This window comes from Sus scrofa, chromosome 4 (assembly GCF_000003025.6).
Source record: "Sus scrofa isolate TJ Tabasco breed Duroc chromosome 4, Sscrofa11.1, whole genome shotgun sequence".
Taxonomy (NCBI): Eukaryota; Metazoa; Chordata; class Mammalia; order Artiodactyla; family Suidae; genus Sus; species Sus scrofa.
Window position 1 is genome coordinate 48,730,575 of NC_010446.5, and position 26,807 is coordinate 48,757,381.

Here is a 26,807-nt window from a genome sequence, read left to right on the forward strand (position 1 = left end):
GTGAGTTTTGTTTTCTATAAAAATTAATTTAAAATATTTTATGGTATTCAAATCATAGGACAAGTATTAAGAAAATTTTAGGAGTTCCCATAATGGCTCAACGGAAACAAATCTGACTAGTATCAATAAGGGCACAGGTTCAATCCCTGGCTTCTCTCAGTTGGTTAAGATCGCGCATTGCCATGAGCTGTGGTCTAGGTTGCAGACGCATCTCGGATCCAGCACTGCTATCGCTGTGGTATAGGCCAGCAACTACAGCTCCAATCTGACCCCTAGCCTGGGAACCTCCATATGCCATGGTTGCAGTCCTAAAAAGACAAAAGAAAGAAGGAAAGGAAGGAAGGAAAGAGGGAAGGAGGGAAGGAAGGAAGGAAGGAAGGAAGGAAGGAAGGGGAAGGAAAGGAAGGAAGGAAGGAAGGAAGGAAGGAAGGAAGGAAGGAAGGAAGGAAGGAAGGAAGAAAGGGAAAGTTCTACTATTGCTATTGTTTTTTACACTTTATTCCAGTGTTTCTACTTGTAACAATCTTGACTGACATTGGTGGTGTAGTTTTTACTTTATCTTTTCTATGTTTTGTTTGTTTTTTTCCCATTATCACCTTTATAATCTGTAAAATTTTTCTCTTTTCTTTTGTCTCAACATTTCATTGATGTCCCAATCTGGTACAACTACATAAGTTAATATTTTATATTATATCTTTATTTTTATCAAAACCAGTTATTTATGAATATATTCCAACATACTTATCAATATTCTAGTCTTTATTTGGAAGTGCAAAAATAATGTAAAAAATGAAAATTCAAAAACTAAAATAATGGTTACTTGATGTAAGAAATGTTATTTCTTCCTGGGGAACAATCTCTTTTCCAATTTTATGTTTAAAAAATATTCACGGAATTATAGGATTCTAGAGTTTTAAGATTCCTAAGTAGTAATCTCCATAATTCTTATAATCGAGAGTTAAATATTTTTTTCTTTCTCACCACAGTAGAATGTTGAAAATGCAAGTGTGCATTTTTAATGGAAACTAATCAGCTAATAAAATTCTAATTCTTTCTTTCCCCTGGAAGCAAATATAGTTTTGCCTGTGTCAGTATGGGCCCATACTGGTTTGATAAATAATTTAAAATTAAACGTGTTCTTTTTTTATCAAAATCACACAGGTATTCTAATGAAGCAGTTCAGACTTCTTCAAATCAATTGCTAAATTGTTTTAAATAATGGAAGAAATGTTTGCATCCTCAATAATTGAGAAAATAGCACTTATCACAGTAGAATTTTGCTGACACAGGCAAAACTATATTTGTTTCCAGGGGAAAGACTTTCCTCTAAATTTCTGAACAGAGAAAATTATATTTTATTCTAATAGTGGGTTTAATTGTTAAAGATATTTTAAATATCATGCTTTGAATATGTGTTAATTTGGCTTTGTGGCCTCATACATTTAAAATTCTTTTAAATTCTATATGACAGAGATGATGCCTATTAAATAGCCTATATTTTCTCTTAAAATATTAAAATCCTCAAGAAAACTGCACATATTCTTTAAATGTATTCTCTATTAGCTGGACACTTTAGATATATAGGATCATTTGAAGTGACATAGAGAATGAGAATTTTTCTACCGATTTGATTATGATTGGTGTTATGGCTGCGTATGTGTTTTGTGTGATTTAAGAAGCCTTTCAAGGAGTATGTATGTGGGAAATAATTCTGAAATAGAACATAGGAGCTAAATGTGTCCAATCAAGTCAATGGACTTTTGACTCAGATTATGCATTATTAATATGTCTGATAGCCTCTTAATTTATACTGTAGAGGTATAATAATTTTGTGCCTATATATACTGTTAAAAACCTAAACAAAACAATTTTATAATGTTTAGTTTTCATTTGGAGGAGAATATTCCTTTGCTGATCCAATAAGAATACTTTTTCCTTTTGAGTGAGCTTAAAGGAAACGACTATGCAAAATAATAGTGTTTCAGAATTGTAAGCGATTAAGGAAAAGTTAACTGACTGCTCAAGATGTAATACCATAAAGATATACTGCTTAATTGAAAGTCAGACTTTTAACTAGCAGCAGTAGGGCAGCCAGGGTAATGTCCTATGAATTATTGATTGTTTATCAAAGGAAAAACCCTCTAGCTTTGTTATAGTGCTGGTGCATGTGTGGAGAATTAATGCATTTGTACATCCTACATCCTGTCTGTAAGGTTGTATTCCTGTTATCATAAATAAACAGGCACAATTCTGACATCTTCATTGATAAATTTTTCATTTCATTAATCTAGCTCTCCAATGCCCCTGGCTTGCTTATCTGAAAAATTGTTTTTCTCTCCTATTCAGAGCTCTTTAGCACCTAGAAAACAGAGAAGCTTGAGAATTTTAGCAAAAAATGCAAATGAAAGAGCCTCTTGATAAGTACCCAGCTCATTTTCCATAGCATATTGCTCAGCTAATGAAGGCAATTTGAATTCTATCTACCTCAAAAGAGATAAACAGTCTTAGGATGCCAGTAACCTTTAATTCATTGTTATCCATTTTCCTATCAATTTGCTTATAGTCATGATACCTTTAGAAAACTCAAGCTAATGTCCATTAAGTAAGTTACAAAATAGTTACATTAAAATAAATAAGTGTAAACACACACACACACACCCTTACTAAATATAATGCTTTTTTTCCCAGGATTTTTTTTTTCTTTATGGAGCAGATAAGTGAAAATATTTGCATAGTAATTCCAAATAGAAAAATGTTACTGGGGTATGGTTTTTGAAAAGCATACATTGCTTGAATGTAAATTGGGAAATTTAAATCTAGCAAAATATTAAGATTAATTTTGAGCATCATTATTATATTGTTTTCTTAGCTATGGTGTAAATTTTAAATGGTACTATCAATGTAAATACAAACTTACCACAAAGATTCTTTCTAATTGGACAAGTAAACTACCACAGTCATAGGATTTCAAATAGATAATTTCCAAACATAAGGTTATCTATCAAAATGATACATGAAACTATGACTAAGTGGAGGAAATCTTGTGGTTTCCAGGGGGGAGGTAGATGGAGTGGGATGGACTGGGAGTTTGTGGTTAGTAGATGCAAACTGTAGCATTTTGAGTGGATAAGCAGTGAGATCTTGCTATGTATCACAGTGAACTGTATCTAATCACTCATGATGGAACATAATGGAGGATAATGTGAGAAAATGTGTGTGTGTGTGTGTGTAAGACTTGGGTTGCTTGGCTATGCAGCAAAAATTGACAAAACATTGTAAATTGACTTCAATAGAAAAATTAAAAATCTTAAAAATGTAAAACTACAACAGAGGTATATCTAAAAGCATATCTTATTTTACTACGGAGTTCTATTAACAATTCTGTTAACAAAAAGAATGCATTGGCTCTATTTGTTGTCATAAAGGTCACTGCCTAAAATCAGAGCTGCCCAGAGCTGTTGTGGCAGTCTATCTAAAAACTAAAGAGAGAGAAAAATGATGATGAAAATTTCATCTGAGACATCAAAATCATTACATCTATGGCATCGTTGTGATGCTCAATTTTATGTGTCAAGTTGATTGGGCTAATGGATGCCCAGATAGTTGATAAATATTACTTCTGGATGTTTCTGTGAGGGTGTTTCTGGGAGAGATGAATTCTTGATTCAGTTGACTGAGTAGAGAAAATCCTCCTTCACCCATCTGGGTGGGTATGATCCAACCCATTGAGGGTCAAAATAGAACAAAAGAGGAAGGGTGAATTCTGTCTTCAATCTTGACCTGGGGTGAATATCTTTTCCTGATTCTGTACATCAGAACTCCTGGATCTTAGTCCTTTGGACTTAGACTGAATTATACCATCAGGCTTCCTGGTTCTTCAATTTGCAAACAGATTAGAGGACAGGGGCTTCCAAACCTCTATAATTTCATGAGGTAATTCCTATAATAAATCTACTCTAATATAGCTATATACATCCTATTTCTATTTCTCTGGAGAGAAATTATATTATATTTCTTTGAAGAGTATAGACTAATATAGTCATTAAATGCGAAATGGTCAAATTCTATATCCCAGCTCGCATATTCTTTGAATAGACCAAGTTTAAATTAAATATCTTTATGATAAGATGATTGAGTCAATGGACATGATTGAGTTCATTTTCTGTAAGTGAGATTTTTGTCATTAGTGTGCAAATGAAGGTTTATCAAAGGGTAAACCTAAGCCTTATACATCTCTCAGCCACCTCTCAACCTTTTATACTCATCTTGCAGCTGTATTTGCTGTATTTCTCAGAGGCCAACAAGGATTTAGACTTTGATCTTTGAGAAAAGGAAGGGTTAGATGCCTAACAGATATTGTCAAGAGGGCTAGAAGTGCTATTGTCTGTGGGGATATTGTCTATATCAATCTGTCTTGTGCATTTTGAAGATAAAAGAAGGACTTGATATGATTAGACTGTCAAGGACCTTAACCCATCTTAAAATCAGAGCATTTATTGAGATTTTTTAAATTCTAAAAACATTAGCTCTCTACCAAATAATTCTTACCTTTCCAGATTTTACCAAAACTTGGGTGTTTTCTCTGTCAACATAGTTTCTTTTTAAAAACCTGACTGCCTTCCTTCCTAGAATAAACATGATGTAATTGAATTTATTTCATTTCATTAGATTGGTTGCCTAAAGTTTGATAGCCTTGACATTTTTAAGGACTCTCAGTTGTGCTGCTTCATATGATTACAAGTCCTCATGTGTAATTAGAGAATAGCACATGAATTGGTATTATCACACTCAAAATATTATTTCATTATATCAGTTTTACTAAGGTATAAAGATGGATCATGAACATTAAAATACATATAATCTAGAGCTCTTAATGAAACAGATAAAGTCAGAAATTTTAATGACTTAAACATAGTAGAATTTTATTTCTTTCTGATGCATTGGGGAAGAAGGACTTTCCACTCACTTATTCAGAGACCCAGAGAAGTGGAGGCTCAGCCATGATTTCCAAAGCTGCCTCAGGCATCAGCACCTAGAGAGCAGCTGAGTGACCCAAGGTAGATTTGCTTGTCTTTGACCGTAGAAGACCTGCAAATAGTATATAATATTCCTGTTCAAGTTCCACTATCTAGATTTCAATCCCATGGTTACATCTAACCACAAGGAAGGCTGTAGAAGAAAGGTGACAGGTTTGATAAGCAGCTAGTCAACCACACCAATATGGTCTGCCACACCAATATGTTGGGAGGTAAAAACAATGCTAGTTTGAAATTAAATACACTACTCTGTATTTGTGGGTAAGTTGTTTAACCATAATTTTCCTTAATAAAGATTTTGACCTATTGACCATTATTTACCTTCTGTTATTCTTCTCCTTATATAGGAGGAATTTGCTTTTTAATTCATCTTCATGTAAGTTATTTATCCTAAAATCTAAGGAGGCAACAAAGCAAAATGAAGTGGAATTTTCAAATTTAGCCATTAGTTTATCAATATAGAAAATTAATGTCTTTATGTTTTTTAAAAAAATCCAATTAGTTAGAATTAATAATTTGATAGTTTTTTTATTGCTTAAATTATCAAGAGTACTAATAAATTGCCTTAGTTTTGTGCAAATATTTTTTGCAGACTTACAACCACACCATTATAGAATTTAATATATTACCATAATTTTCTTAACAGTTTAAACCAACAGACTGTACACTAATTGTTCTTAGTTTATTTTGTAACTAAATTCTTCATTTGAAATCAAACATCACCACAACTCACCACCTCCACACTCTGTTCATTACATATCAAAGTAGCAGCATAAATAGTGCTTGTTATAATCCACAGTGGAAACTGTAACTTGCCATTGATTGGAAGCATCAGAGCATAAGATTGGGCTTAGTGTAAGTTCTTACCTCAGGCAAGCTTGTATTAGATGCATGTATCCTAAACAATGGAAATTGACCTAAGGTCATGGAATATCAGGCCTCTCTGCTGGTTTCATACTGGTTTTGCCCAGTATGTCATAAGAAAAGTAGGGAAATAGAGAAGTAACTTAAACTCTCTATTGACTTTCATCAGTCTCATTCAAAGTTACATAAAGAAGAAAACAGTGAAAAATAAATAATAATAGAAGCCAAATTTAATATTCGCTACTTTAAATTAATTTTGTGTATTTAACTCATTTATTCCTCACAAACTTATAAACAACATAATTCAACTTTGCAAGAAAATTGAGCCACAAAATTTTGGTAGCTTGCTCAGACTCACCTAGTTAGTAACAAGAAAATGCCATTAAAAGGATACTAAATAATCTACTTGAGGACTCAGGAGAAAAGCCAATTGCTGAAAATATTTTAACAAGTGAACCAGAAAAGTAATATTGGAAACAACTCAAAATGCCCATAAAGACTCTCTATGGAACAGGAAAAGAAAACTTATTACTGCTATAAAAACTGAACTTGTCATGTGGAAGAAAATCTTGGCAAGCATTTTCAGAAAAACATAAGAAAAAATAATGTGAAATTCAAGGATAGATATTAGAAAACTTAGTAGATAGCTTCAGTGTAAGAAGTATAGATTCTCCAAAAGGAAGAGTGGAAAAATTAAATCAAAAGAAATAAGCTAACACATAGCAAAAATGTTTTCTTCTAAAATATGACAGTAGTATGCAGTTCAAAAGGAGTCATTGCAGTCATGGCAAAATTAACAGACATCAGATCCCTAAATAAATAGAGGCTACAAGTAAAGAAAAAGATCCTATAAATGAAAGGCAGAAAAAAAAAATACAGGTTCTTTTCAGAGGGCTAAAAAAAGGCTAATCATTGTGTGTGTGTTTTTTAAAATCTATGCAAATTGCCTAAAAATGGAAGGAATGATACACAGTATTCTATTGTTTTAAAATGTTTGTTCTTTTCAATATTGAATTACATATTTTAAATATATGTATTTTAAAATATTTCTATATATTGTTTTGGAAATCATGTGTCCTGGTGATACTTCCTTTTGATTTGGTAATAATATAAAAGTAGGAGCAAATTGTGGAGTGAATATCCAGCATTTACATAAAAAAAGACATAACCCTATAGGTTTAGTATTACTTTGTTTTCATATATTCTCCCTTCAACAAACATTTCATTGATCATTATTATGTTAGTAATATAGTAGAAACCTATACTTCATAGAGTAGGAACCCAAGGGAGAGACTAAGCATTATATAAAATTCTAATAAAAATATTATTAAATCCATGATATTTTATTTTTTAATTTACTTTTTATTGTTATTTCCCCCAACACACTTTTTTCCCATTGTACAGCATGGGGACTCAGTTACACATAAACGTATACATAATTTTTTCTCCCATTGTCATGCTGTGTTGTATCTAGACATAGTTTTCAGTGCTACACAGCAGGATCTCACTGTAAATCCATTCCATAAGCAGTAGTTTTCATCCATTGACCCCCAAGCTCCCAATCCCTCCCACTCCCTCCTCTCCCCCGAGCAACCACAAGTCTATTCTCCAAGTCTGTGATTTTCCTTTCTGTGGAAAGTTTCATTTGGGCAGTATATTAGATACCAGAGATGAGTGATATCATATGGTATTTGACTTTCTCTTTCTGACTTATTTCACTCAGTATGAGAGTCTCTAGTTACATCCACGTTGCTGCAAATGGCATTATTTCATTCTTTTTTATGGCTGAGTAGTATTCAATTGTGTATATATACCACATCTTCTGAATCCAATCATCTGTCAATGGAGATTTGGGTTGTTTCCAGCTCTTGGCTATTGTGAATAGAGCTGCAATGAACATGCAGGTGCATGTGTCTTTTTTAGGGAAAGTTTTGTCTGGATATATGCCCAAGAGTGGGATTGTGGGGTCATATGGAAGTTCTATGTATAGATTTCTAAGGTACCTCCATACTGTTGTCCAGAGTGGCTGTACCAGCTTACATTCCCACCAACAGTGCAGGAGGGTTCCTTTTTCTCCACAACCCACCTAGCACTTGTTATTTGTGGACTTATTAATGATGGTCATTCTGACTGGTGAGAGGTGGTATCTCATGGTAATTTTGATTTGCATTTCTCTAATAATCAGTGATGTTGAGCATTTTTTCATGTGCTTGTTGGCCATCTGTATCTCTTCCTTGGAGAAATGTCTATTCAGGTCCTTTGCCCATTTTTCCATTACGTTGTTGGCTTTTTTGCTGTTGAGTTGTATAAGCTGCTGCTTGTATATTTTAGAGATTAAGCACTTGTGAGTTGCATCGTTTGAAACTAGTTTCTCCCATTCTGTAAGTTGTCTTTTTGTTTTCTTTTTGGTTTCCTTTGCTATGCAAAAGCTTGTCAGTTTGCACGAAATAAACTCAAAATGGCTGAAAGACAAATATAAGACAAGACACCATCAAACTCCTGGAAGAGAACATAGGCAAAACATTCTCTGACATCAACCTTTTTAATATTTTCTCAGGTCAGTCTCCCAAAGCAACAAAAATAAAAGCTAAAATAAACCAGTGTGACCCAATCAAATCCATGATATTTTAAAAGCAAGTTTTTTTTTTTAAATCTAGGATAGAGGCATAATACAATTATTTATAATATTAACTATGAGAAATATAATAGAGATATTAAAAGAACATTTGAAATTCCTACTTTTGGAGGACTAGATTTTTCAAAGATTATTCTTATTGCTAAATAGCTAGATAATCAATGAAGCCTAACTTTTATGGAATATATGGTATTACATTTAGCAAATAATATCTTCAAAATATCAATAAAATAATAAACTGAAACTAGAGCTTTGAGTAATCTGCACACGGGAAAAGTAAAGACCAAGCCTTGATTCAGGGGCAGAAGGAATCTGAAAATTCTACATTAAAATACCAGTACTTGGATGTAGACAAGACGATGCATCCATCCCTCCACATGGTATAAGAAAATACATATTCTCTCTAGAGGAAAACATACTAGATTTAGGCTTTCAAATTTTTTCACAGATGGTTGTAATATAAATATAAGTTTAAAATCAAAATTCATTAAACCTAAAAGGAAACCAAGCAGAATGAATTATAGTCAGCAATAAAAAAGAGATTATTCTCTAGGAATTTAAGTTATTGAAATTATATTTAAAAATATATATACTATGTCAAGGTGTGATAACTCTACAGTGGAAATATGGAACTACAGAAATTAATAGGCAAAACAGTATTATTTAAGAAGTTCAAGAAGTGCTGAAAATATAATCTAGAAATGTAATGGTAAGAAGAAAATGTAATAATAATGGGTAAATTAAACAGCAGGCTAAAGGCTGAAACACATGAAAGAAAGATTGAGAAGAAAAATAGAACAAAAGTCATAACATTAATGCAACTGGAATCCCAGAAAGAGAGAATTGAGATAGACTCACAATTTATTCAAACCAGCATTAATTCACACACATGGACGCACTCACACACACACACGCACACACACACGCACACACATTTATAGTAACTGTAGGATAATAAAGATATGGAAAAGTGTCTCAAAACAGACTGACAAAAAAGACACTTCATAACAAGAAGCTACTGTATAGCACAGGAAAATCTAATCAATGTTTTTAATAACCTGTATGGGTAAAAAAGGATGAATGTGTGTGTATTACAACTGATTCACTTTGCTGTACACCTGAAACTAATACAACATTGTGAATCAATAATACTCCAATAAATTTTTTTAAACAGTTATTTCAAATATCCAAAAAAGAAGACACTTTACCTACAACTATATGAGAAATGCTCAGAAAAAAATAACTTTCAGCCTAGAATTATCCAATAAAACTATCTTTAAAAAGTTAAGGAGAAATAGGAAATTTAGAAAGGATTAAAAAATGGGAAAGTGGCCATTCATTTAATAACTTTAAAAGACTCTCTAAGACTTGAAAGAAAATAATCCTAGAAGAATCTTAGATAATAGAAAAAAAATTTAATTGATCATAATTTTTATTTTATTTTTATTAAAGTATATTTGATTCATAGTGTTGTGCCAATTTCTGCTGTATAGCATAGTGGCCTACTCATACATATATATATATATATATATACATTCTTTTTCTCGTGCTATCTTCCATCCTGTTCTATCCCAAGAGACTGTATATTGTTCCCTGTGCTGTACAGTAAAATAAATAATTTTGATCAGAAAATAAGTATTTCACATATAAAAAATAGTAATGTATAATCTGTATAACTATAAAAAGACAGAAGTAGCTTATTAAAAAATAATTGCATCAAAACAAGGGAAGGAGAGATAAATATTGAAATACTCTGAGATTCTTATTTTAAGGATAAGGTTAAGGAATTAATATTATTTTCTGGTCAACAGGCATGGTAAATTGTCAAGGACAATCAATAAAAAAAACTTTGAGCAGTGCATAACTATCAAAATAGTAGAAGGAAAAACAGTAGAAGAAAACAAAAATTTTAAAATTGCCTCAGAAAAATCAGTATCTTTTAGAAAATGAGAAAGGAAAACTGATGGCATTAAAAAATAACACATTAAAAATAAGAATATAATAATTTAAAAATCTTGAACATATTAGTAACCACAATGAATATAAACAGACTAAACTTCAAATTAAAAAGCAAAGTTCTTAAAGTAAATTAAAACAAAATCCTGCTGTGTACAATTCATAATATATACCCCAAATTTATAGCAATTGTCAGAGAAGATATAAATCAGAAAGAATAATTAAACATGTTGGATGTGAGTCTAAACTGTTCAAACCACTGGCAAAGTTTTGGCTAAAACTTAGAGAAGGAGTGTGTGGTTCAGTGGTTAACGAATCTAACTAGAAACCATGAGGTTGCAGGTTCGATCTCTGGCCTTGCTCAGTCGGTTAAGAATCCAGGGTTGCTGTGAGCTGTGGTGTAGGCTGCCGATGTGGCTCAGATCTGGCGTTGCTTTGGCCCTGGCATAGGCCGGTGGCTACAGCTCCAGTTAAACCCCAAGCCTTGGGAACCTCTATATGCTGCGGGAGCAGCCCTAGAAAAGGCAAAAAGACAAAAATTAAATAAATAAATAAATCTTAAAAACCTAGTTAAATTGACAATTTATGTGAGATATGATTCTATAATTTCATATCTGGATTTATTGATAATCTAAACAACGTCTTGCTCTTGTATACCAGTAGACATACACAAGAATAGTTTCATACCAGCATCGATTACAACAGCAAAAAAAGATCTGAAAGTCTGATTTTTGGAAGAATGAATTTTAATTTTTATGTATTTACTTTTAAAAATGGACTATTAAGTGGGAGGGAAATGTAATTACTGCTGCTATGAAACAATATCGAACTCAACAGGGTAATGAACAGGGTAGATTGCAGAAATCAAGATACAATGTGATACCATTTGTTTTAAGATTCAAAAAGAAGTAACAATAAATGATACAACCATATAAATGTACTTTTCAAAACAAGAGAATATCTCACAATTTTAAGAATCGTGTTTAGCTCGAAAGGAAGCAGAGGAATGCGATATGGACAAAATATATAAGCAGATAAAAGGATATATAAAAGAGTTGGCAAAACTTTATTTACAAGTTGGGAAGATGGATTTTCAAGTTTATATTATTATGCTACACTTCATAAATTACATATATGTTAATGTACTGAATATGTGTAGTTAGAATTATATTATTAGAAAGGGTCTTGCTAACAATATAGAATATTGAAATATTTGATCCTAATCAAATTTAGCAACCACATTGAATACAGCTTTTCATGGGAAAAGAACTTCCATATGACCCTGCAATCCCACTCTTGGGCATCTATCCGGACAAAGCTCTACTTAAAAGAGACACTTGCACCCGCATGTTCATTGCAGCACTATTCACAATAGCCAGGACATGGAAACAATCCAAATGTCCATCGACAGATGATTGGATTCAGAAGATGTGGTATATATACACAATGGAATACTACTCAGCCATAAAAAAGGATGACATAATGCCATTTGCAGCAACATGGATGCAACTAGAGAATCTCATACTGAGTGAAATGAGCCAGAAAGACAAAGACAAATACCATATGATATCACTCATAACTGGGATCTAATACCCAGCACAAATGAACATCTCCTCAGAAAAGAAAATCATGGACTTGGAGAAGAGACTTGTGGTTGCCTGATGGGAGGGGGTGGGAGTGGGAGGGATCAGGAGCTTGGGCTTATCAGACACAACCTAGAATAGATTTACAAGGAGATCCTGCTGAATAGCATTGAGAACTATGTCTAGATACTCATGTTGCAACAGAACAAAGGGTGGGGGAAAAAATGTAATTGTAATGTATACATGTAAGGATAACCTGACCACCTTGCTGTACAGTGGGAAAATAAAAAAATAAAAAAAAAGAAAGAATTGAGTGAAAAGTGCAGTTTTGACAGGAAGAAGAGAAGAAGAGAATATTAAGAAAAACTATATGAAAAAATCATATAGTGTAAAATAATTAGGACATATTGTCTAGAACAGGATTTCTCAACCTCAGCGCTATTGACATTTGGGGACAGATGATTTGGGGGGAGAGGAAGGGAGAAATTTCCCATACATTACTTGCATATGTCTGGCCTCTGCCCATAGATGCAATCCCAACTGTAAACAACCGAAAGTGTCTTCCAGCTAAAACTCTCTCCAGTCTTTGCTAATTTTCCTCTGGGGAAAGGGGAACAAAATTACCCTCAACCTGTCTAGAAGATGGAATAATTAAAAGTGACCACAACATTGCTGATTATAAGAGAAATGCAAATCAAAACTACCATGAGATACCACCTCACACCAGTCAGAATGACCATCATTAATAAATCCACAAATAACAAGTGCTGGAGGGGCTGTGGAGAAAAAGAAACCCTCCTGCACTGTTGGTGGGAATGTCAACTGGTACAGCCACTATGGAGAACAGTTTGGAGATACCTTAGAAATCTATACATAAAACTACCATATGACCCCACAATCCCACTCTTGGGCATATATCCAGACAAAACTCTACTTAAAAGAGACACATCCACCTGCATGTTCGTTGCAGCCCTATTTACAATAGCTAGGACATGGAAACAACCTAAATGTCCATCGACAGATGATTGGATTAGGAAGAAGTGGTATATATACACAATGGAATACTACTCAGCCATAAAAAAGAATGACATAATGCCATTGGCAGCAACATAGATGGAACTAGAGAACCTCATACTGAGTGAAATGAGCCAGAAAGACAAAGACAAATACCTGTGATATCACTTATAACTGGAATCTAATATCCAGCACAAATGAACATTTCCTCAGAAAAGAAAATCATGGACTTGGAGAAAAGACTTGTGGCTGCCTGATGGGAAGGGGAGGGAGTGGGAGGGATAGGGAGCTTGGGCTTATCAGACACAACTTAGAATAGATTTACAAGGAGATCCTGCTGAGTAGCATTGAGAACTTTGTCTAGATACTCATGTTACAACAGAAGAAAGGATGGGGAAAAAAATGTAATTGTAATGTATACATGTAAGGATATCTTGATCCCCTTGCTGTACAGTGGGAAAAAAAAATTTGTTTAGGTGATGCTCAATAAATAAATAAATAAATAAATAAATAAATAAAAATAAAAGTGACCGGTAGTGATAAGCTAAAATTACAAAGTTTCATTTTCTTTAACTTGTTGAAATTATTTAGTGAAAGGTTGAACCTGATTTCTATTATGGCCCTTTGGAATCCACCAGCCTAGTTTTAACAAGAGAATTAAATGAACACATCTATAATTTAGAACATTTTATTCAGGTTGCAGGAGATAAGCTCTCTCGGAAGAAAATGTGAAGAGGTATGAATCTGTTCAGGGCTAATTTCTCTATTGAAATTGTTGTGTGGCCTCTGTTCAATAGTATGTCCTACACTATCATTTATTTTAAAATATATACTAGAGAATTACAGTCTTTTAAAAATGGAATAGTGTTTGAAAATGCTCTACAAGCGATAGTGAATTTTACTGAAATAAACTATTACACAAAATAAAACATGTAAGCATATATAATAAACAATGTATAAAAAAATAAAAATTGTAAGAATTGACTTACTCAAATGTGGACATTGTGGTGATTCCACCCTACCCAAGAACAAGAATCTTTGATAACCTCTCTGCAGCAATTCTAGTTTAAATTTACCAAACTCACTCTTTACATTTTTAAAAAAATTCTGGTAAGAATCTCCAATCGTGTCCTGGATATATTTAATTCTAAATTTTGTCATGCAAAAAAAAGTAAATACTTTCTTTGATTATATCCCGAGTTATTCATTTTCAGAGTTGTAAAAGTTGTCTCCAGTAATAAATTATTGTTATAAAAGGATTTTCAGAGTGAGAACGTATTTCCTATTTACTTACACTTATTTTTACACATAGGAAATGAAATTTCACTCTAAGATTATTCCATGTAATATTAATCAAGATTAATATATAAATTTTTCAATCAATCCTCCTTTATCTGAATTTTTTATCTTAAACTTTTAAACCAAAGTTTACCATATTTTTCTATTTTATATTGTAAGTTTACCAACTGTGCATCTGTATGTGTGGGTATGTATATCCATGTGTATATTACATTCAGGTTTCCTTAGAGCGAAATTAGTGCTTTGATAGAACTTTCCTTTCACTTGCCAAGATTTACTTTTTTATAGCTACCTGATCCTTTCAACCTTATTTATTAAGCGATGCATAATAAAAACGGATAAAAAGTTAGAGCAAGTTCTCTTGATGGTGCAGCAAGTTATGGATCTGGTGTTGTCACTGCAGTGGCTGCTGTGGCGTGGGTTCGATACCTGGCCAGGGAACTTCCACATGCCATGGGCTCAGCAAAAAAATAATAATAATAATTAAGATCAAGGAAACTGATATTCATTTAATTCCAATAGATTTTCTCATTCTAGAACAAGGCCAACAAAGAAAATACTAGAAAGAAAATACATCTTTATGGTATATTAAATATATTTTTATGATTACATATTACACTGGTGAAAAAAATTCGTTTAAAATAGAAGATTTTTACCTAATGAAACTTTTCATTTATAGCCCTTTTGGTTGGAGTGACTTAGTCAACAAAAATTTTAGCTTAATGAGTGGTATTAATGTTTTTTATCTAATAGAAACACACTGGGGAAATGTTAATTTCTGGTGTGCAATTTATTTCTCAGCAAGGTGATCCAGAAAAAATTAAATTAGATGCAATTTAAACACTTATATCTACCTTAAACTTTCAACCTAATTTCCTGTCCTTAACAGATCTTAACCATGCATCTTAAATTGACATCAGTTCATGTAATTATAGTCATAGCTTTTTTATCTTGTTTTTCACTTTCACTCATCATTTCCTCATGAATTCCTGCCTTTGGGAAAAAAATGAATGCAATTTATACCCACTACCCCTTCCATCATCAAGTTCTCCTCAGCCCTGAAGACCTTGCCCTTATCAAATCAGCCTACTAAACTTTGTCCTATTCCTTACCTCTTTTGTTTATAACTTTGCCGTCTACAAATATACAGCATATTTACTTTACTGTCTTAATATAATGAATTCTTATGTCATAAATAAAACCAAACTAGAAGTGAAGTTTCTTCCAGGATACATATCTAGACAGAATAGATCGCATTTCTTTTTTAATTTTCTTCATATTTAATATTAGCCACATAAAGTTTAGAAAGATTTTGGATAGAAAGCCTCCCACTTCAGCCTGAGGTCCGCTTGTCCAAGTAAACAGGAGAAAATAAAATAATCACTGAGAAAGCATTGGAAAATAGTTCCCATTACCTGGGTTTATTACCAACTCATATGATTTAAGTCAAACTAACCTGACTGACTGTGAGTTATTTTCAGCTGTCATACGGGTCTGTCCCTTGCCAGGGAATTTCCACATGCCGCAGGTATAGCCCCCAAAAAACAAAAAAACAAAACAAAAAAAAAAAAAAAAGAAAGAAAGAAAAGAAAAAAAAAAAATTCAAGGCAAAGAAATATAGCATTATTTTTGTAGATAATAAACACAGGAAACACAGGGGAAATATGTACAAATTACTAATTGAAATATAGCTAGTTTTCTAATAGTCTTAACCTACTTTCAGTCATTAATTGATGAGTATATAAAAAAGTAGAATGCTATTAACTCTGATTCTTCTGCTTGCATCACCATATAAAGAAATGGGTCAAAAATTGGCCATATTCCCTGTTATTTCCATATTTTTTGGAAGGAAAGTAAAGAATAGAATAGATACCTTAATATACAAAGAATAGAAAAGATACCTTAATATACAAAGATGCAGGAGTTCCCATTGTGGTTCAGTAGGATTGAAACCAGACTAGTTTGGGACATGGGTTCAATCCCTGGCTTCATTCACTGAATGGGCTAAGGATCTGGTGGCATTGCCACAAGATGCAAGGTAGGTTGTAGATGTGGCTCGAATCCTGTGTTACTGTGTCTGTGGCATAGGCCAGCAGCTGCAGATCCAATTTGACACCTAGCCTGGGAATTTCCACAGGTGCAGCCGTAAACAAAGAAAACCATATATATGGTTTATTTGGAGTATATATTCGTAATACCTATATGTAAAGGAACTATATGCAGAATATATTGCTAGAATTATTTCTAGATTCTTGTGTGTGTGTGTGTGTGTATATATATATATATATATATATATATATATATATATATATATTTATGATGAATGTTGACAGCTAACCTCACACCATACACTTTAATGTGTAAGGTAAAACACTGCAGTTTCTAAAATGTAACAGAAGAGTTCTCTTGTAGTGCAACAAGTTAAGGATCCAGTTTTGTCACTGCTGTGGCGCAGGTTTGATCCCTAGCCTGGGACTTCCAGATCCCACAGGTGCACAAATGATCCTATCTACAAGACAGAAATAAATCAAAGACATGGAGAGCAGACTTGTATTTGCAAGGGGAGAGAGGTAAGAAAAGGGGATGGATAGGAATTTTGGGCTTGATAGATGCAAGCTATATTTAGTATGGATGGGGTCATGGGGTCCTACTGTACAGCACAGGGAATTGTGTACATTCTCTTGGGTTAGAACATGATAGAAGATGATATGAAAAAAATAATGTGTATAAATATGTATGTCTGTGTCACTTCAAAAGTACAGCAGAAACTGAAGGAACATTCTAAATCAACTATATTTTAATAAACTTTTTAAAAAAAGTAATTACAAAATTTTAAATGTAACATAGGAAAATATCTTCATAGCTATATCTAGAAAAAAAATTATATAAAGCACATTTAAAAAGCATTGACCATAATTGGACTTCATTATAATTAAGAACATTTGTTCATTTAAGAGAAGAGCACCATTAAGTGTGAAAAGACAAGTTGTTTATTTGAAGTATATATTTGTAATACCTATATGTAAAGGAACTATATGCAGAATATATTGCTAGAATTATTTATAGATTCTTGTGTTTCTGTATATCTTACAAGTGAGTAGTAGCTACACTTTTTTTTTTCTGGGCTATCTTTCCACAACGTCTGTATGGCAAACAGACTTGAAAGATACAGATTGTGGACCCCTCTGGAGTAAAGAGAAGTCACGCTTACTGGCCAGTATAATAAGAATAATATATTTCTCTAGAATAAAGAGCAGGCATTCTTAGTGCCTGTTATAAATATTTTGGAACCTTTATCTCATAATCCTTTCTCTTTAATACATCACACAGAATGGGCTGAAATCACACCCATAAAGGCCTAGGGTAAAGGGAAACTAATAAGAATGTAGTGATGCTCACTATGCTTGATTTGCCATGAGTAATACATTCCTCTGTCTCTGACCCAGACTTTTTTTGTCTTCTTTCAGCCTGAAATGGTGTCAGGCAAACTCCTTTCTTCTCAAGTAGAGCAAAATCTCAGATCCTTCATAGCCCTTATGCATAATAAAGAACATCAACAAATCAAAAATAGGTAACCTAATATAAGAATGGGCAAAAACCTGATTAAACATTTCACAAAAAGAAATATGTGTATAAGCACGCAAAAATTGTTAACATCTTAAGGGAAATATAAATTGAAAACACAATGAGATAGAACTCATCCTGCAGAATACTTAATAAAAAGATTGACTATAGCAATTGTACATGAGAATGTGAAACAAATGGAGCCTTTTACAGTGCTGGAGAAGGTGAAAAATTGCTGCATACATTTTAGAAAACTATTTAAACTGAATATGCAAGCCCAATGAATGTGCAATCCATCCCATGTGTGTATATGTGTAAGTGTGATATGATGTGGTGTGTACAAAAAGACATTCAGTAGAATGTTCAAAGCAGCACTATCTTTAGCAGTCGCAAACAGGAACAACTCCAACGTATATCAACAACATGATAAATAATATGTGGTGTTATTTATTTAACAGAATACTGTATAGTATTGAGAAAGAACAATATGCACAACCCTGGATAAATCTTGTTATATGCTTACCTAAAAAAATTGCGTATTTTTCACAAAATAGAATATATGATTTGATTTATTTACTGTAGCATTCAAGAACATGAAAACTAATCTTGGTTATAAGAATTTGATAATGTTACTTTCAAGATGTGGTGACCAGGAAAGGGGAGTCAAAATGAGGATTGCTAGTAGCATTCTATTTCTTGATTTAAACATTGATTACATGGGTTTTCAATTTGTGAAGATCAACTGAGCTGTACACTTAGGACAATTTTGTTATATATATTTTTAAATTAGTGAAAAACTTGATTTAAAAAATTAATATAACCAAACTGAGGAAGACACGGGAACCCACAAAATATGACAATGCTCTCAACTTTATAGCCAACCCCGTAGAGTGTATATTTCTACTACTTCACATCACTTTTTCAATTTAAATCCACCTTCCACCTCTCAGAAATCATTATCACTTCTTAGTTGCCAAATCCATGAACCTTTTTAACTCATCTCTCTCTTGACATCTACTTTTATTTTATCTCTGCTTTCTTAAAACTTTTGGCTCTTTTAAACTTCCTGTTAGGCTACTTAGTATATGCTCTACTGTTTGAACTACTCCAAGTTACTCTTCTTCATTATCTCTTTCTCTTCTACCCTGTAAATATTAATTATTGATTTTATTTTGGTTTAGTTTGTTTTCTTTCTATGCCCTTTTCTCTTCCTCTTTTATTCACTACCATGGATTAAACTATTTACATCATAAAGACTTGAAGAAATGTAATATTCCATTTTTCTTCTGAGCTCCAACCCCAAATTTCATTGCCCCATAGGAATCTCAAATAAGTATAATTCAAAACTCAGATTAATATATTTAAATAAATATGTTCAAAACTCAGATTTGCTGCAGTTTTTATATCCTATACATTTGTTAATGTATCAACACCCATCCAGCTGTCTCAAGCAGAAATCAGGTGTCATCCTGAAATTCTTTGATGTGTTTGGTTGTTTGCCATTTGTATTAGCAACTCTCCACACTTGGCCACATAGATTCCATTATTTAAACTCTGTTAGGCCATATTACGCTTGCCATCCATGCCACAGCTGCCCTGATTCCAGATTTTCATTTTTTCTTAAAAATGTATTTTGATTAGAACATAACTTGCTCTACGTCCAGGTTCAGACCCCAAGACTCCAGTCCCACAACAGAATCATAACAGAACTGTTCATTTTCTCATCTAAGACTTCAGTAGTCTCTACATACTTTTATTTTAACACCTGCAATACTTGTAAAACTTCCCTGTACTTGTTTAAACTTCCATCTGACAATATTGGACTGAGACTGGGACTTTATCTTATTGGTCTCTGAAGCCACTATGCTGAAAAAGTTTTAAATGCTAAGCATATGGTTATTGAATAAATTGATAGCTCTATGATTTTAGCTATTTGCATTTTTTTCTGTTTATTTATCAGTTTCTCTTATCAGAATAGGCCAATCAAGAGTCAGGTCTATGTGCTTGATCTGACACTCAGTAAGTGTTTGCTTAATGAGTAAATGCAAGTAGTGGAATTAAGTATTGCTGTAATAACTTTAATTAGAAGGTTGTAAGATACTAAAAGATCAATAACAAAGCCTTATGATAGTTGAAAGGAAGAGAATGCATAAAGAATTATGGAATAATTGTGTGATAAGTAGTGATTTATTACGGAAAATAGAAAGATATTATCTTTTTATGATGGAAAATCTTATTGGGGAAAATTATATTCATTTCACTTTTCAGAAATTAACATTATTTATATTTTAGTACGTCATAAAATAAGTTTATGTATATCACTAGCCTCAGATTCAAGCGTTAAGAGTGGGCATAAAAGTAAAGTAGGTCACATACATAGCCAGGCAATTTGGTAGAAAATAATGAAGTGCAAATAATAAAGGATGGGTACAAAGAACATTTGTATTAGCGAAAGAGCAATATTATCTCTAGAAAGGCTAATACCTACTAATTAATTGGGATGTTTTGAGAAGTTATTTAAGAAACTAGATAGAAGAGATATGTAGATTAGAATTATTTACATTTTCAAAAATCTTTGGCCGTGATCAATACTAGGGACTACAAAACAGACGAATGCTATCAAATTGATAGTAGATGGACCCACTTTCTCCTAAAAAGGTACTTTTCTTAAAAATAGAAAATGAGATATGTGGAAAACACAAGCACTTCTCTAGATAGAAATAGCATATGATATCACTTATATCTGGAATCTCATATATGGCACAAATGAACCTTTCCCCAGAAAAGAAAATCATGGACTTGGAGAATAGACTCGTGGTTGCCAAGCAGGAGGGGGAGGGCGTGGGGTGGATTGGGAGCTTGGGGTTAATAGATGCAAACTATTGCCTTCAGAATGGATTATCAGTGAGATCCTGCTGTGTAGCACTGGAAACTCTTGTCTAGTCACTTATGATGGAGCATGATAATGTGAAAAAATATAATGTGTACATTATGTGTAAATGAGTCACCATGCTGTACAGTAGAAAAAAAAATTGTATTGGGGAAATAACAGTTAAAAAAAAGTTTCTTGGGAAAATCTGTTCTAGATGTATGATTTAGAGAAATGTAAATACTTTTAAGTTTGAAATTTGGATACTGAATATTCAAATATAAAAACCAAATCTCTTTATTTGTGTTAGTGTGAAGAAAGATGATTTTACTAATTTTGGAGCTATGATTCTTTATTAGTTTGGTGGTCAAAGGAGACGAGTTTTTGAAGCAATTGCATGTGGTTAATATTTTTGTTAGAATGGGTAACATATTGTTGGAATTTTCTAATTAGTGGAGTAAGAACCATATGTTATAAAATAATTAAAATTATATATTTATATGTACATTTTTCCACAGACGTTTTATATTTCTCTTCAGCAGTGTCTTGCTTTTTCAAGCTTTTGATCCTCAAAAGAGGCTCTGATTTATCTTTTTTGTTTTTTTTTTTGCAACCCATTTTCTATGTAACACTCAGCTATGCTTAATCTGCATGCTGGTGATGAATTACAATCCACTTCTCTCCCTTTAATTTTTACATTGTTGACTTGATGATATCAAAAGATGAGAGTCAGAAGGATACAAAATGACAAAAAGTGAATGTAATTAACATGGTAGATGATGATATGATGGTTATGATAGGAACTATGATGATTAGGAAAAACATACTGAATCTTTCTAATAACTTTTATATTGACATCTGGCACACTATTAATTCAAGTTCCAAGTGCTGCATTCTGCATCATATTTTCAGCTCTAATTTTATTTGTACAAAAATTTGGCTACCAAATCCACATAGTTACTAATCTGAAAATATATCTACATAGTCTTTTTGCTGAAGATACAGAGGGAACACTCTAGATTATTCCTTATACCCTACCTTGGCAGACTTAAATGGAAAGTATAGTCTTCATAAATCAACAGGTATCATAACTCATTCCGTAAAGTTCAGCTTAGCCATACTAGCTCCTTTTTTTTCACTTACTCCCTGATTCTCAAGCCTGTATGTTTGCAGTGACTGCGGAGGCTTGTGAAAACTCTGTGTGCAGCTCAATATGAAGTCCCAATATTTCTGCAGAATTTTGGGAGAACATTTCTGAACACAAGGATTTCATATCCAGATTTTAGCAAGTTGTATCTGTTCTGTAATTTCTCTGTATCTATCTGTAAGAGTCATGTTGAAAAGTGGCAACTTTTGCAGGTTGTAATTTTTGCCTAAAGCCAGCTTATTAAGGTTAACTGCAGGACAATTTGATGAGGTTCTTATTTCCTCTATGCTTAAGCAACATTAATTCCTAAACCAGTGTGTGGGATAAAATTCATCGTAATTTATATAATTCGTAATTGATATTGTAGAAAATAAAGAAGAGAAAGTTTTGAAGGGTAGAAAAATCACTGACTTTGAAGATAAATAGACCTAAATTTGAATCTTCATTCTGCCAGTTACCAGTAGTGTTCCTTGTTATTTACTTAACAATCCTAGCTATCCAATTTCCTTACAAGGAAATGTAATGAATTGTAATGAATACAAATACCTAGTTCAATATCTGAAACCTAGAAAATGCTCCAAAATGGTAGCATTCACTATTATTATTGATGTTGGAGGAGCAAGCCTCCAAGATGGCTGCCAATAGTTCACTTTTTGGTAATTATACTCTTGTGTAATCCCTTCCCTCTGTTCAGCTGTGTGAACTGGACAATGTGACTCACACTTAATGAATAGAATATGGAAGAAATTACAATAAGTCACTTGCAAGATCAAGCTGTGAATGACTACAAGTACCATCTCAGACAGTTCTTCTACCTCTCCCTTATAGTTCCTGTGAAGTAAGCCAGATAACATATAATGGGGTCACTTAAGCAACATATGAAAAACCCGTGCAGTGAGAACCACATCTCTATCCAAGAGCTGGCAGAAGCCATGGCCTGACCACAACCATTAATCATGGCTTTTGACAGCCCAGCCAACATCTTTCCTAAAACCCTCAAGAAATATCTTGAGCCCAAACAACCCAGTTAAACTACTCTCAGTTTCCTAATTCACAAGGATTGTGAGATAATGGATGACTTTTGTTTTAAATTGTTCATTTGTTATATACCAATGAATGACTGAAACAATATTATCATTATTCAAGTTATTTACAAAAAATGACTGAAAATCATATTTTAAGGATTTTTCAAAGACTTTTCAAGTATTAAACTTTTAGTTACACACAAAATTTTTAATTTTCTACTTCTTTTCTAACGATATATTAATCATCTAGTGAAATATTCAAAATCTAATTATCCACAGCTAAAAATATCCATTGTAAATATTATTTTGTTGTTAGAATAACTAATGAAATGGCAGAACAAAGCCAGAGGGAGTATACGAAAATAGTCAAGTTAGCTTCAAAGGGACATTCTACCTCTGAAAAAGACATATCCCTTGCAGCAATTAGTAATGTGATTGAATAACTAAAACCACCTCATTTCTTAACATTGACTATCTAAGCTTATTTGATCACAAAAAAAATCAGACACTAAAACTATTATAAACAATGAGAAAAGAGGAGTAAATGCTTTATAGGATTCATATATAGGCTATCAGCACAAAGAAAGTGAGAGGAGTAAAAAATAATATGGTTTTTTTGAGGACTGTTAAGAATTAAGCTATGTGCCAACAGTGGCAGATGGGTTGGAAGATTATGGGGGGGGGTACTTTAGGTGATTTTGAGCAATGGAGTAATGATTTTTTATTAACTTATCCCTTCATATGGCACAGGATGGCAGGTGCTCTCTAGTGGAAGATAGTTAAGTTCCTCAGAAACTTTTGCAAACCTTAAGGATGGCATCTGTTACTGGTTAGGCATGCAGTGGACAATAAATTCTTATTGTGTGTTATTAAAACTCATAGGAACTAATGGTTGATGAACAAACATGAAAGGAAATCATATTCCTTTTGGTGTCAGCATAGTTTCTATTCTTTTTCATGTGTGTCATAAGGTTATATAAATGCTTTTTTTGTTGGTTTAGGTGATGAAGTTTATTCACAGCAAGTTTGCGTGTATGCATTTGTGATAATAAATTAATTGAAAGTTATATTCAGCACAGGGATATGACTTTGGGTACAAACAGACCCAAGTACAAATTTGCCTATACCAGCTTTTTAAGTAATGTGCTCCAAATCATGTATTTCTTCAGTTGTTATTTGGGGGTAATTATACCTACCTCAAGGGGTTGTTGTGAGCATTAACTTTCTGGACCATTGTGTGTACTCTGTGAATTTTAATATTCATTCCCTTTTACTAAATAAGAAAATTACTTTCTGGTTAATTAGGACTTTTGAAATTAAAAGATAATTAGTAGCAAAAGAAATCTAAAAATCAGGAATTTTCATGCCTTGCCTTTTTAAAGTCAATATTTATAATACATTTTTAAATCTTCCAGTTTCCTGAAGAAAGTTCCAAGACTACACTGAAGTTATTATGTGAATTTATTTTCATAGGCTCTGTAAAAATCATGAAACACAGGTGCTGTATTCATTGCTTTACTTATAAAACATACACACACACATACACACATTTGTCAAGAAATCTAGGTTATAGTTTCCTTCCAACTCATGTATCCTAGAAAGAAAACATTCTTCAGAACATTTGAAATTCGTAAGCATATTGCCAACAGAATATTCTGCCAATTTCTAAGCTAAAACCCAGGGCTTTCGAATATTTGTTTACTAAATAAAAATGAGACAAGTTATTCTGCTACACCTCTTTTGAAATAATTAAAATGTGAATTTTTTTAACACAATATGTTGAATAAATCACAACCAGATGAAAAACACTTCTATTAGTAAAAAAGAAATATCCTTTTATCTTTGCTTTCATTTACATCCTCTATTTTGGCTACACTGCTCTAAAAGCACACCTAAAGAAGTAGATAAGGAAGATGTGTATATTTTTAAGTTCACTTTTTGATTAAATATTTCTGAGAACTGATTCACTTAAACCTAACAATTGTTGACTCCATATAATTATAAAATTTGTGATTTGGCATTTAAATTTTTTCTTCACACATGAAGAATGATTTATTGCTCAAATAAAATTATGCATTTATTTTATTGCTCAGAACCTAAATATGAACCCAGATCACTCCTCTGAAATGAGAACTGAAGAAAGTCAAATATATTTGCCTTTCATCATTAGCATCAGCAGCTATAAAGAGTTACAAATCTTATTTATACACACACACACACACACACACACACACACATAAATATATAATAGGGAGCCTGATGTAAAAATAATTAGATTTTACTAAAAAAAAAGACAGATTAGGGAGAGTAAAAAAGTAGGATTGCTTTAGAGAAAAACAAAAAAAAAGCTTTCTTTACAAATTAATGTTTTTTTTCTTTTAAAAATCACCTTGTTGAGCCAAAATAGTTTCTTCTGAGAAAATGCTTCAGTTAGGGAAAAAATGAAAAACATCAGGAGTTCTGAATGAATCATTGTTATATGGCTTCTTTACTATATTTTCTATTTTTTATTTATATATTAGTGTTTTATAAAAACAAACTTGTTTATAATTTGTTAACAAATCTCTATATAATTACTTGGGTATAGAGAATTTTATTTCTTTACTTTTTCATTTCTTCCTTCTAAAAACAGAAATTAGCTCTACCTATACAATCAGGTCTGTAACATCACTAAAGATGAATTATCAGGTGGCAATGAATGAACCAGGCAAAGCATAATTCCGAAAACAAATGACATTTTATCCTTCTAACTTTAAATTAGTATAATTCTTTAATCAGTTCCCACCTCTTAGAAAACAAGTTGTATTTGAATATGTAAGTCAGTTGTTTATACCTATGTAACATATACAGTGCAAAGAAACTTGTATGGGTTTACTCTGAGAGCCATACTCACCCAGTCCAGTGACTCAATACACAACTAAATCTATTCAGGTGTTTCTGTAGCATCCTTCACTTGCTTTCCTGTTAATTCCTCCTTGCTGCATACCTCATGTTGCAGTTTATACACCCCTGCTGTGAAGGCCTACATTATAGATCTCAATAGCTAGTAATTTTACCCTTAGTGTTCTCTAATTTATGTTTTCCTTTAGGAGGTGGAAATAAGCCAGATTCTACCCAAGTTTCCAAATGAGCCCCACCTCCATCCTAACTGCTTAGGCCTCTTCCTTCCCCATCCTAAAATTACTCTCCCAGTATTTTCCTAGGGATTTATACTCATGATTATCTTTAGTAAGTGTTGGGAGAAGTTATCCAATGTAAAATGAAAAAAACATTTCTGGTGCCCAAACATTTAGGCTGAAAAACAAGAATTGTATGAACAAAAGGCATTATCTATTTTGCAAATAATTCTAATATGCAAGGATGAACTGGATTGCAGCTTTCTGAAGATTTTGATAGATAGGCTGATAGGCAACAGAGTCATAATGCATACACAGAAAAACTGACCTTGAACTTGCAGCTGTGCATGCTATTTGCAGAGGCCATGCTTTTTCTTCATTTATGCCTCTTTGCATCACAATAAGCACAATGCCTTTACTCAAAAAAAGTCAACCTATTTTCTTGTGACCCAGCTCTGTGTATAGCAGAACCATATCAGTGGTAAAACTTTCAAGCACTTCTGTTTCAAGCTTATGTCAGTGAAGAAATACTTGGTGGATATAGCCAAATACATAGGAATTACAGTCTAGATATGCTGGTACAAACAAGAAGGTGAAACCTCTTACAATTTATTTTACCATTCCTTGCTAATTATTCATTATCTAGCTAAGCTCAAAAATTGCAATGAAAAGTCAATTTAGATGCTACATGGAAATAAT

General features: G+C 32.7%; 1 protein-coding gene across 1 annotated transcript in view; it reads left to right on the forward strand.

Annotated features, from left to right (window-relative positions):
• MMP16 (matrix metallopeptidase 16) overlaps window positions 1-26,807 on the forward strand; it is a 311,134-nt gene that overhangs the window by 173,749 nt on the left and 110,578 nt on the right. The gene's annotated exons all lie outside the window — the stretch shown is intronic.